Raw genomic sequence first — 13,012 nt, forward strand, 5'->3', positions numbered from 1 at the left:
AAAAGAGCAGAGGCAACAGCAACAACAAAAATCCAGCAATGAGTCAAATTGTATGCTGACTCCAAGAAGGGAAGAGAAAACTTGTTCACAAATGACATTCCTTACGATTTTTTGAGAGCTAGCACAAACAGAATAGAAGCTGGAGTGATGAATGCCCCAGGGATTTCTGCCTTTCTCACTAATGCCTACCTTATTCCTGGAGACTGGCCTGGATTGCCCAGGTAAGCCTGATCTCATCATATCTCAGAAGCTAAGCAGGGTCAGCCTTGGTTAGCAAGTGGATGGGAGACCTCCAACGAAGACGAGGGTTGTAGAGGCAGGCAATGGCAAACCACCTCTCTTAGTCTCTTGCCATAAAACCCCAACAGGGGTCGTCCTAAGTCAGCTATGACTTGAGGACACTCTCTGCCACCACCACCATCCCTGGAGAACCCACAAGGGCTTATCACTTCTTGTTCCCCTGTATCCCCCTTCCCCCCATTAGTTCCTCTTTTTCTCATACTGGCAATCCCTATATCCTCTCCCTATTTCTTTCTCTCCTGCCCACTCACCGACCAATCTTTTATCTGCTGCCTCTCCCCCCACCCCTCCGTCTTCAGCTTTATTATTTATTTGCTTCATTTATTCCCCACTTTTCTCCTCAATGGGGAACCACGTCAGCTCACATCATTCTCCTCTCCTCCATTTTATCCTCACAACAACCTGTAAGTTAGATTAGGCTGAGTGTGGGTGACTGGTGCAAGGTCACTGAACACGCCTCCATGGCCAAGTGAAGATTTGAACCTTGGTCTCCCCCCAATCCTAGTCCGACACACTAAACACTACCCCACTCTGGCTTTCCCTACTTCGCTCCCCCTGGCAAAAGTCCAGCCAAGTTACAGAAGGCATGCCATAGCAAGTTATTAAGGTAAGTTGTGTAATGGCCAACACTGGGCCTATCCAAGCTGTACAAGATGCACGGAGGCCCACCACCTCACTTGAGTGTGTTTTGTAAACTGTTTGCTGCTGGGACTGGCCCCAAAGGGCAGGAAGCAAGGAGCGGAGGATTGAGAGGCCCTTCCCTCTGCCTTTTATTGAAAGAAATCAAGGTGTAAAGGCTGACAGTATTGTTGTGGTTTCCTAGCAACTCCCACAATGGCCACATAGATCTCAAAGGGCATTCATTTCTTAACAGTACAGGTGCTGCTTCTATTACTTGGAGATGTTAACCCCCATGTGTGTGTGTTTTTTTTAAAGATTTCAGCTTTTCCTGCAAACTTGGAGCTTTTCTCAGATTTCTAGGAAGACCTGTCTCATCAGTTCATTGCTCCAATGTCTGGATTTAAATATCCAAAGATGGGTCCACATTGAGAATTAGATATATTGATTCTCTCTCCTACATATAACATTCCTGGAGGGTCTCAAATCCAGTCTCATCCGCTTCAAGTGCGCATATATCTTTCAGCATATTTATCTACTTACACAATTCCTTTCTTTATATACATTGGTGGTACAGAATGTCCTCAAGTCAAAGCCCTGAAAACCCGAATCGAAGCCCAGCTTACCTTGATTGAGGACATTGCCATGAAAACCCCAGGTGGGGTTTTCATGGCAAGAGACTAACAAGAGGAGGTTTGCCACTGCCTGCCTCTGCAACCCCGGTCTTCATTGGAGGTCTCCCATCCAATTACTAACCAAAGCGGAACCTGCTTAGCTTCTAAGATCTACTGAGATCAGGCTCACCTGGGCTATCCAGGTCAGGGCATATACATTAATATAAATTAAATAAATTAAATAATGGGAGAGGAAAACTTTAGGAAGACCAGTCTTGGTTTATTCTTCCAGATGCACTACACAAGGGAGAAGGAACGCCAATGGTGCTATGCAGAGATTGACCTGTAAATAGGCAGGTGTTTATTCAAATCTCACCCATGAATTCAATGGACTGTTGAAAGAAAGCTACCGTCCTTAACTTCAGGCCCTCGCTCCCATTGTGTAAAATGGGAATATACAACAGGAAGGATATAAATAAGTAGCTTGGAACTCTTAGGAAAAATCTTATATAAATGCTAACGAATATATTATGTTCATGGCTGCGGGGCCTCAAATTCCTCGGTGTTAAGTAGTCAGCATTCTAAGCCATGAGAGAGTTACTTTGCTTGCCTGCTGGAGGCAAGACTGGCTTCGATTCAAAGCAAACAGCTCCCTGATGATAGCAAGGAGTTTCGCCACAGCAGCCCCTGACAAGGTGGCTCCCCTGGGACAAAGAAACCCTGGAAGGAATGTAGAAGCCTAAAGGGGGAGGGGGGTGCAAAGTACTGGAGGGAACAGACAAAACAGGAGAGGCACCTTTTACAACAAAATGTAGTTTTTATACAAAGGAGTGTACAACAGAAGCATGTCCTCTGGGCAACACCATATTGGGACAATTTATTTATATAATGTCACATTTATAGCCTGCCCTCCCCACGAGCAGGCTCAGGGCTGCTAACAAGAACGAGAACATTAAAATCATCAACATCTTTAAAATCAGTACAATATAATGCAGATACTAGATAGATGCCATACACAAAACGCATGAATACAGCAATGATATAAGCCTGGCGCAGCCTGTGACGGAATACGTGGGAAGGACAGGTGGAGGACAATTCGCCGGCTCTCAACCAAAGGCCTGGCGGAACGTCTCCATTTTGCAAGCCCTGCGGAACTGTAACAAGTCCCGCAGGGTCTGAATCTCGATTAGGAGCGTGTTCCAGCAGGCCGGGGCCAGGGCCAAAAAGGGACAAGAGAAATATTGGCAACAAATATCTTATATACATTTTTTGTACAATCGGAGCTAAAGATATGAAGACCCAAAACAAACATGGGTCTTTCCTCCAAAGATTCTTCCCCCAAAAAATTTCCAATGGAAAAAATTAGAAAGTTTGAGCACTGAAAAATATCCCTATGAAATATTCCCTTTTGGAATCAGTGGAATGCTTTTTTAAAACCAAGTTTTACTCACTTAATAGGTGCAACATGACGATTTTTACATAAAACAATCGACAGCATTAGAAAAGTCGCCTTGTACTAAGTCAGCTCCTGGGTCTGTCAAGGCCAGAACTCTCTCCTTCCACCCTGGCCCTCAGCAGTCTTCAGTCAAAGTCTTCCATATCACCTGATTCCTGATCCCTTAAAAAATTTGAGATGCCTGGGATTGTAGCTGGATAGGGTTGCCAGCCTCCAGGTGGTGGCTGGAGAGCTCCCAGAATTACAACCGATCTCCAGGTGACAGAGATCAGTTGACCTGGAGAAAATGGCTGCTTCAGAGGGTGGACTCTGTGGCATTATACCATACTGAGGCCCCTCCTCTCCCCAAACCCCACCTGCTCTAGGCTCCACCCCCCAAATCTCCAGGAATGTTCCAGTCTGGACCTGGCAACCCTATAGTTGGACCTTCTGCATACAAACTAGACACAAAGTCATGGCCCCTCCAGTCTATGGTTTTCAAAGCCATTTATTGTTCCAGTGTAAATAACTGTGTCTACAATTTATTTTTATTTTACAAAACTGTATCCTGCTTTTTAGCCCTCATAAGCAGACATGGGCACAAACCGCATTATGAACGCAAAAAACCCACGAACCGCCTGATCGTCTATTCACGATCCAGCAGTTCGTTAGTGTCCATGGCCAATGAACCAGCGTTTGTTGGAAGCCCGGTTTGTTGCGGTCGTCCACGATTCGTGAAGCCAGACAGTCAGGCACCATCAATCAATTCCCTTGGAAACGGAGCCGGGGGAATGCCTGAACTCTGTCTGCACTCCTTCTGTTGCCCTGAAAACCCGAATCGAAGCCCAGCTTACCTTGATTGGCAGGTCTTCCTTCCAACCATGGAGCTGTAAATTGGTTACAATTGTTTACATGGGAGAAGACACCCGGAGGGAGGGAGGGGGAAGGGGGGTGTTCTGTAGCCATGGGCACTCCAATCTCATCCCTGCAAACCCTGATAGGCACCAAGATCCCTATTGCAATCTTGACCAAACTTGGGTGCTGGCTGGAGGAGAGCTGGCTAAATACTCCCTGTGGATATGGGCTCTCTAAGTCCAACAGGGGCCGTTCCGAACCCCACGAACCACAAACCACAAACAGGTTCATCAACGGGAAATGTTCATTACAGTTCGTTAGTTTGGGTTTGGCAGTGGCACCGAACCATGAACCATGGGTTCGTTACTTTTTTTTGGTTCATGCCCATGTCTACTCATAAGGCCCACCAAGGCAGCTAACAAATTAAAACCTACATAATAAAATCACATTTTAAAACCATTAAAACCAACCCAAAAAAGAATACCGCCACATCATTAAATCCGCTTACACCAGAATTAAAATACAAACAAAGGCATAAAAACAACTATTAGGGCAAGAGGACGCATCACTAAGAGAACACCAAACAAAAATGTCTTCAGCTATTGGTAGAAGGCGGCAGAAGGGAACAGAGGAATCTCCCTGGGGAGAGAGGTCCAGGAGTTTTGGTGCCATGAGATTCACTTTTTCCTCTGACTCTCAATGTTAGGAGGCAACATCAAGGGAAGGCCTTGGCTTCTGCCCTTCAAATTTTATTGGAGATAAAGAAAATTATGGGATATAACTTACCAACTCCACCTGAATCAGTTTTGCTATCTTACTCTCCAACGTTGAATTGCTCCAGAATAAAAGCCGCATTAATTACAACTCTCCTAGCCATTGCTAGAATCGCAATTGCAAAATAATGGAAGGAGAAACAAGGGCCCGACCCTACAAATGTGGCATAATAGCTTGTGGGAACGTTTCATTCAAAGCAGAATTATGAGTTAGGCCAAATTTGGAAACATCAAAGGTCATTCCAAGAATGTTGGCTCCCAGTGGTAGATTACCTTTCTGAACAAAAAAGTGGTTCCAGCAAATTCATACTTTCGAGATGCGAAATTCTATCAAGAAGAAAGGATACAATTACTTACCCACTACTCTATAGATTTAAACCATTAGAGTATTACATGGATTTTAGTCCCGAAACCCTTTGGGTATATCTTTTAGAGGATAGCCAGAGAACTGTATCTTACGCAGATGCAAAATTCTGTGTGATAGCACTCAGAAAGCAGAATCATTTGAAGAAGGAAACGTCAATTGCTGGGAAGCGAATTAACGAAGTGAGTGAGATTTTACTGTTAGATATATATACATATATATGATTTTATCTTTTATGTATTTACCCATTTTAAGAATTTAAAATCAATGTTTGGTGAATTGTGACTAGAGATGGGCACGATCCAAAAAAAATTAACGATCAAGTTGATCGTGGATCGGCGCCGGCGACAATCCCAGTTTAATGACCTGCACCAAGCATCTCCCATTCCCGATCTGTGGATCGTGGATTGTGGATCGTGGAGGCAAAAGCGGAGGGGCGCCCCACTATTCCCAGCGATACAGGAATGGTGGGTGATGCCGGCGGCATCTGTGTTTGTGTTTGGCCGTCTGTGTTTGGCCATCAGAGCTGCCTATCAGGGTTTGCAGGGATGAGATTGGAGTGCCCATGGCTACAGAACACCCCCTTCCCCCTCCCTCCCTTGGGTGTCTTCTCCCAACTGGTGACTGCTTTGCTGCTCTGTGGTTGGAAGAAAGCCCTGCTGATCAAGGATAGCTGGGCTTCCATTCGGGTTTCCAGGGCGACAGAAGGAGGGCAAACACAGCTCAGGCATTCCCCTGGCTCCGTTGCCAGGGGAATAGATTGCTGGCACCTGAGTGTCTGGATCCCTGATCTGAGCCCGATCGCCCCGATCCAGGCCCCTCCCGATCACTGGATCGTTCGCCATGGATGATAAAGATCTGCTGGGTCACGACTGCGCGATCACCATTATCATGGGTTTTTTTCGATCGTAATGCGGATCATGCCCATCTCTAACTGTGACGGCCTATGGCTATAGACAATAAACTCTTTTGATCTTGACCCACACCTATCATTGCTTACACCTCCCACCCCAATGCAGTCCTTTCTGGGCAATACTTCCTTCTCACAGGCCTGAAGTAGTAAACAGACCCCTATTCTCAGCCACAGGGTAAGTGGATAAATTGGCCAACCACTTTGTAAATAAGTAGGCTCAAACTTGACATATACAGCGGAAACATTCAAAAAAGATATGGAAGGCCATTTTAGTCTTCCAGGAAAATAATTCTAGAGAGGTTACCAAGTTAGGCTGTTGTAGCAAAAACTAACAGGAGTTTTGTGGCACCTTGAAGGCTAATGAGATCATATTCCAACATCAGCTTTTTCAGACTTTTTTTTTTGCACATAAATCTTAAAGTGCTACAAGATTCCTGTTTATTCAGTCTTCCAGGATATTCAGTGGCAGACCAGAAAGCCAGCATTCCAAAAATGAACTTCAAAGGGACAGTACAAAAGAGAATCACGGAATTAGAATGCATCAGTACGTTTGATGGTATTAACCAAAGTTCAGCAGGTCTGACAATTTTATGAGGCCCAACAGGTGTTAAATTGCTTAACGCAATTAAGAAAGCTTTACTGCCAATTACGTCATGCTGTAAAAGATCACTGTGTTTATCTGGGTTCTTTGAGTTTGACAGAAATGCCACAAACCAGGTCCTTTAATGTAGTACCCATTTCTCTTCTCCCTGTATATAACCACCTCGCTGACTGAGAGTTCACTATGCTGACTTCCACACCAAGCATTATTTTATTTATTTATTTATTTATTTATTTCAAATTTATATTCTGCCCTCCCTGCGAGTGGGCTCAGGGCGGATAAAAACATATTTAAAATACAATTAAAAATTAATGTTCATTAAAAACAACACATTTAAAACAGAAGGGTGGACAGCCTTCACAGGGAGGGTTAAGATTTATTCACTCCTTTTTTCCAGGCCGGCGGAAGCCCAGCCTCAGCCATATGCCTGGCAGAACAACTCTGTCTTGCAGGCCCAGTGAAAAGATAGTAGGTCCTGCTGGCCCTGATTTCAGCAGACAGAGCGTTCCACCAGGCGGGAGCCAGGACTGAAAAGGCCCTGGCTCTAGTCGAGGCTAGGCGGGCCTCCTTGGGGCCAGGGACCACCAACAGCTGTTTGTCCCCTGATCGGAGCGTCCCCTGGGAAATATATGGGGGGAGAGAGTCCCATAGATATGCTGGTCCCAGTCCGCACAGGGCCTTATAGATCAATACCAGAACCTTGAATCTGATCCGGTTCTCCACTGACAACCAATGCAGCTCACGTAAGAACGGTGTTATATGCACCTTATTTGGCACTCGTAATAACACGCACCACTGCATTTTGTACCAGCTGTAATCTCTGGGTCAGGCTCAAGGGCAGCCCCGCGTAGAGCGAGTTACAGTAATCTAGCCTAGAGATGACCACTGCTTGGATCACTGTAGTTAAGTCATGGGTGGTCAGGTAAGGGACAAGTTGCCTGGTATGCCTCAGATGGGAAAAAGAGGACCTGACAACCGCTGTGACCTGTGCTTCCATTTTCAGGGAGGCATCCAAGATCACCCCCAGGCTCTTAACCCTCGGAACTGGCACTAACAGTGCCCCATCAAGGGCCGGGAGCCGGAGTCCCAAACCTAATCCCCCGTGGCTCAAGTACAGGACCTCCGTCTTCGTCGGGTTCAGTTTCAGCTCACTCTGCTTCAGAGTTTGGATTTGCTGCTGATAGGAATTGGGTTCTTTGCTTGCGTACACATAGCATTGTGGTGCTCTTATGCACCTTCTAGTAATCACCTCAGTACATCAACTGCCAACTAAAACCCACCAAAAAGCACTTTGTGGCAGGGAAGACTGGGGCAGGGGAATCGCAAAGAAACCTGCCACACGAAAGCCCGGTTGTTGTTGCTGGAACGAATCAACAATTGCAGCAAGAAAATCACAGATCATCATCATAGGGAAGTCATCTTTAAGCACCTAACAAGGATATGGCGATAAATTTGACAGGCTTTAAGGTACTACCAATAATCTTCTCTTGTTTTTGTCTCTCTCTAAGTTCAGTTCAAACCATTGACTAAAGTACTTTTTCATATGTTGCAAGTTCTGTTTGAGAAGATCAGAAAATCAACAGTTCTCTTTAAGAAACCTTCCGTTTATTGAAAAAGGTTTTCTACACCGTTACCCACCTGGGCCCTTTTCACACTACTTACTTGCTTCCAAAACATCACAAAATGTAGCACAAAACCCGCAGAAGATAACGTCTTCTCGTGAGAGTTTTGCGCGACATTGTGCAAAACTCTCGCGAGAAGACGCTATCTTCCACGTTTTTTGCACTACATTTCGCGATGTTTCGGAAGCAAATAAGTAGTGTGAAAAGGGCCCTGTTTCCATTTTTCCACCATGTGATAAAAGCATTGACAGAGGTGTTCCAGCAGAGGTCTCCGCAACACCACAAAGTCATTTCCCTTCCAACAAACTCATTTGGTAGCTCAATTTGTCAATTCCATCAGCTCTTTTTGCACGAGCATTGTGCCAGGAGTGGATAGAATCAGTTTGCCAGGATGCAACAGCTCTTAACCATTGTAAAGGTACAACTTAAACACTTTTGCATTTTTTGTGAGCCTTGCCTTTGGCTCAGCTTAAAAGGGTACTGCTGGAATGGATCCAGGGGACATAGAAAAACAGATGAAGCCTTTTCTAGTGACTTCGTGTCACAATTGAGCCGCAAGCAAAGATTCATGGGCTGAAGTTTTGCTTTCTTCCTTAAGACAAGTAACAACATTGACAAGGAAAGTATTACTTATCTGAGTTTTAGAAGTCTGCCATGGTCCACAAAAGTAGAAGTTATTCAGCAGAAGTATAGCAATGATAATATTGGCTGGGATTTTTTTGTGGGGGAAAAAATATTTGGTTCAATCCAGATCCGGGTATCAGGAATAACATGAATATTCAGCGTCCCTGATATCTGGATCAGATTCTTTAATCCGGTTCGACAAAATCAGAGAATCCCGAATTTCTCGAACCAGTACTCACTACGGGGAAAACCATCTGCAGGGCTGGAGAGGGTATTTTTCAAGCAGACTCCACCAAATTTTACAGGGAACCTACTCCTTCCTGTCCACTAAAGACATAGCCAAGTTTCAGGGAGAGTTGACCCCAGAATCCAATTCTATGGGCCACTGAACACGCTGCCTCCATCCCCTTTCCATTGTTTCCTATGGGGGAAAGAAGTCCATGGCTTTTCAGGGCAAAGAAACCTTAAACAAAGACAATCCCTGGCCAAAAGCCACTCCCAATGCAAGCAGAACCAACCAAGCCCACCAGAATGAAACTGAAGCAAGAGGATGTCAAGCCAAAGAATCCCACCAGAGCCAATGTCAAACCAAAGAATCTCAATGCCATGCTAGGGAATACTACCTAAAACAAACTGGAGCAAGGGGTTCCTTTTCTAACTGAAGTTAATGTGGGGTCACCAAGCTTCCAGAAGTCCTACTGGATATAAACATGGCCGGGCTGGAGGGGATGATGGGATGTTGCCGGGGGGGGGGGGGTGAAGCTCACCAGCCAAGCCACAAAGTTTAAAAGGCAATCAACAGCTTCAAGTGCTCTTTTGGAACTCTGACATGGAGGAAGGAATTCATGACCTTCACAGAGAAAAGCAAAGAGCAAGAGTCCAGTAGCACCTATGAGACTAACGAAGTTTGTGGCAGGGTATGAGCTTTCGTGAGCTACAGCTCACTTCTTCAGATGCAAAAAGCAAGTAGCAGAGGCAGAGCAGCAGGGAGAGGGTGGCTGCATGAGGTATAAAGAAGCAGTGACTCAAAGCACCAAGGCAAGCTCCACAGTAGAGCAGCAGTGTGAGGCCAGTAGGGGGCAGTAAGCAAGGAGGCTGGAAGAGGAGCCATCTTGGAGTATGGGGAGCCACTACACATGAAGGCAATGGGCCAAGGGAGGCAGTCTTGCCTCCCCCCCACACACACCCCTTCATGCCTGGAAAGAAAAGGATTGAAAAAAGTTTGGAGAAGCCAGCTAGCCAACATTTGAAGCCAGCCAACAACTGAATAAACTTAGTTTTATCTGGGCAATCAGAATCCAGTCTCTCGATCAGATTTGGGATTCTCTTCTTTGTCTCCAGTATAGCCAAGTTATGCCAGACGTACATCCAGTTTTTCATTCAGTACATGGATATTGAATCCTTCTGATCCATGTCATTTTCGCTCCCATAGACTTTGTCCATAGGCATTTTGTTTGTGTGTTTGTTCTCTGGTTTTCGCTTCCATGTCCCCTTGTACTGCCTCCTCTTTCATTTTTATTTGCAGATTTTTAGATTCCAATTTAGATTCTTATTATAGGTCTTTTCAGTGGTCATTTTGTAGAAAAAGAGATGGAGGAACTCATTAGCATAACTCATTAGCATAGCTCATTAGCATATGCCACGCCTCTTGCCATCGCCGGAAGTGTGTCATTAGTATAACTGATTTGCATATGCCACACACCCCAACATCACCTTTTCTGGCTGTTTTGGACCCAATCCTGGCCATTCAGGGCCGAAATTGGGCTGAAAATGGCTGAAAAGGTGCCCAAAATGGTCAGTGGTGGATCATTCTCCCACTCATCAGCAGCCCGATCCTGACCATTTTGAGCCCCTTTTCAGCCATTTTCAGCCCCTTTTTGCCATTTCAGGCAAAAAGGGGCTCACTGCCGCCAGCTCTCCTCACTCCTCCTCACAGCCAGAGGGAGCCGAGCATGCGGGCGGCAGCAAGAGGGAGCCGCTGGCAGTTAGAGGGAGTTAGCAGCAATGATAAGCTCCTTGTCTCTCTTGCTGCTGCCAGCACACTTGGCTCCCTCTGGCTGTCAAGTGCATTTAAGGGAGTGAGGGGAGCTGGCAATGACGAGAGGGAGCCAAGCAGATTAGACGAGATGCCTAGAGAAAGAACCTCTGCCAGGGAGAAGAGGGATTCTCTCCCTCTTCTCCCTGGCAGAGGTTCTTTCTCACTACACTTCCCATGGAACCTTGCAGGAAACTGACGCGTGTCCTCCACGCATCCGGCATCTCGTCTGTTTTGGTTCTCAGAAACAACAAGAGCCCCACAGCCCCACATGGTGAGTCAGCATTCCAGTTCATTTACCTATCCACACTTTCATGGGTTAAGACGCCGGACTTCGATGCCACTACTATTGTTGCTTTAAAAGTTAGAACTGATAGTAATCAAACAATATCACATATTTAATGCAAACTGTCCCAGGAAACTGAAGATCATGTAAGACTCTGGGGTTGTAAGTTTATGGAACAACTATTAAGCGATGTCAACAGCATGAGACGGAAAAACATTTGGTCTTAATATATACATGAAATATTCATCTGTATTGTGACTAGTTAGACACTTTCCTATGACATTTGCACCATTGCTTAAAATCCTGTGTTAACTTTTTGAGAACTAGTATTCTGTACCTATAAATCCGCTTGAACTGGGTTAAAAGATATAAAACCAACAATTCCACTGTCATTACTCCAGCAGTTTGAGCCAGCTGAGAAGTTCGAGAAGGAGCTGATGGAGCAGTGCTTCCTCTTGCCTTTCTCTTTCTCAAGCAGCCTGCTCTTTGCTCTGAACTTTGTCAGATGGTCAGGAAAACCTTGCCAAGAAAAATCATCACAGTACATGATCCTATTGAATTTCCGACAAGGGAAAATCAAATCAAACTGCTTCACTCTCGTTCTTCTACTAGCAGTTCATGTCAATGGAAGAGAGAGGAGGCAGCAATTTTACCTGATCACTAAAGATCCCCAAAGTGGGGTACATTTTCGTCACCAGGCTCTTGTTTCCTAGGGTCATTTCGTAGAAAAAGAGCTGGAGGAACTCATTAGCATAACTCATTAGCATAACTCATTAGCATATGCCACACCCCTTTGCCATCGCCAGAAGTGTGTTATTAGCATGACTGATTTGCATATGCCACACTCCCTAACATCACTTTTCCTGGCTGTTTTGGACCCAATCCTAGCCATTTAGGGCCGAAATTGGGCCCAAAATGGCAAAAGGGGGCTGAAAATGGCTGAAAAGGGGCTCAAAATGGTCAGGATCAGGCCGCTGCTGAGTGGGAGAGTGATCTACCACCCGTCAGAGGCCCGATCCACGCCATTTCAGCCCCAATCCAAGCTGAAACGGGCCCAAAATGACCGAAGGTCAGGTGGGTGGGGCCATCTGACATGTGACCTCTTTGGGGAATTGCCAGAACTGCGTTCCTGCACGTTCCCCCTTGAAATGAGCCCTGCTTGTTTCCAAGATGATTTTCAGAACAAACAGCAGACAATTTAGGGATGAAGGAGAAATATCCACTTTCCAAACACTTCCTGTAAAGTTTTGCACTGGCTCTAACACCAACTGCTACTCAGGGCTAAGCTACAAGTGACGCCTGACACAGGTTGGACACTTGTCAGCTTCCCTCAAGTTTTGATGGGAAATGTAGACATCCTGGTCTTGCAGCTTGGCTCTCCAACTGCTGTCCAATAGACTTTTCAACTGTCACTTGTCCAACATTCCGCCAAGCTGCCTACATTTCCCATCAAAACTTGAGGGAAGCTGACAAGTGTCCAACCTGTGTCAAGCGTCTCTTGTAGTTTGGCCCTTAGACTTTGTGGGACTCCAGGATTTAGGAGCCTGAACTAGCACTATCCTGCAGCAGTTGGAATCACTTACCCGAGGGCAACAAAGACAAGCCATCCTCTCCCACCTCAGCCTCACAATAGTTGCAGGGGAGGTGGTGTTTCCTCCTTCCTATGCTGGTCATTTTCTTTAATGAAAAACTGAGAACTCCTCAGTGGCCTCTGTATCCATGCTGGGACTCAACAGCCGTGTTGGGACAAATGAAATACGCTTACCATGTGCTTCACCACCTCTGCAGCCACACAGTCAAGGTGGGTGGTACCAGGTTAAAGATAAAAACTGGTGGAAAAAGAAAGTTGCTCGGCTCCCTCCTGTAAGAAGGGCACCACTAGGATTTCCAGTTCGCAGAACAGGGCTTTAGTTTATGACAGCCAAGCTGTAGCTCTGGGCCAGCATGCACACATATTGATGTCAAGACCTGA

This window comes from Eublepharis macularius, chromosome 4 (assembly GCF_028583425.1).
Source record: "Eublepharis macularius isolate TG4126 chromosome 4, MPM_Emac_v1.0, whole genome shotgun sequence".
Classification (NCBI taxonomy): domain Eukaryota; kingdom Metazoa; phylum Chordata; class Lepidosauria; order Squamata; family Eublepharidae; genus Eublepharis; species Eublepharis macularius.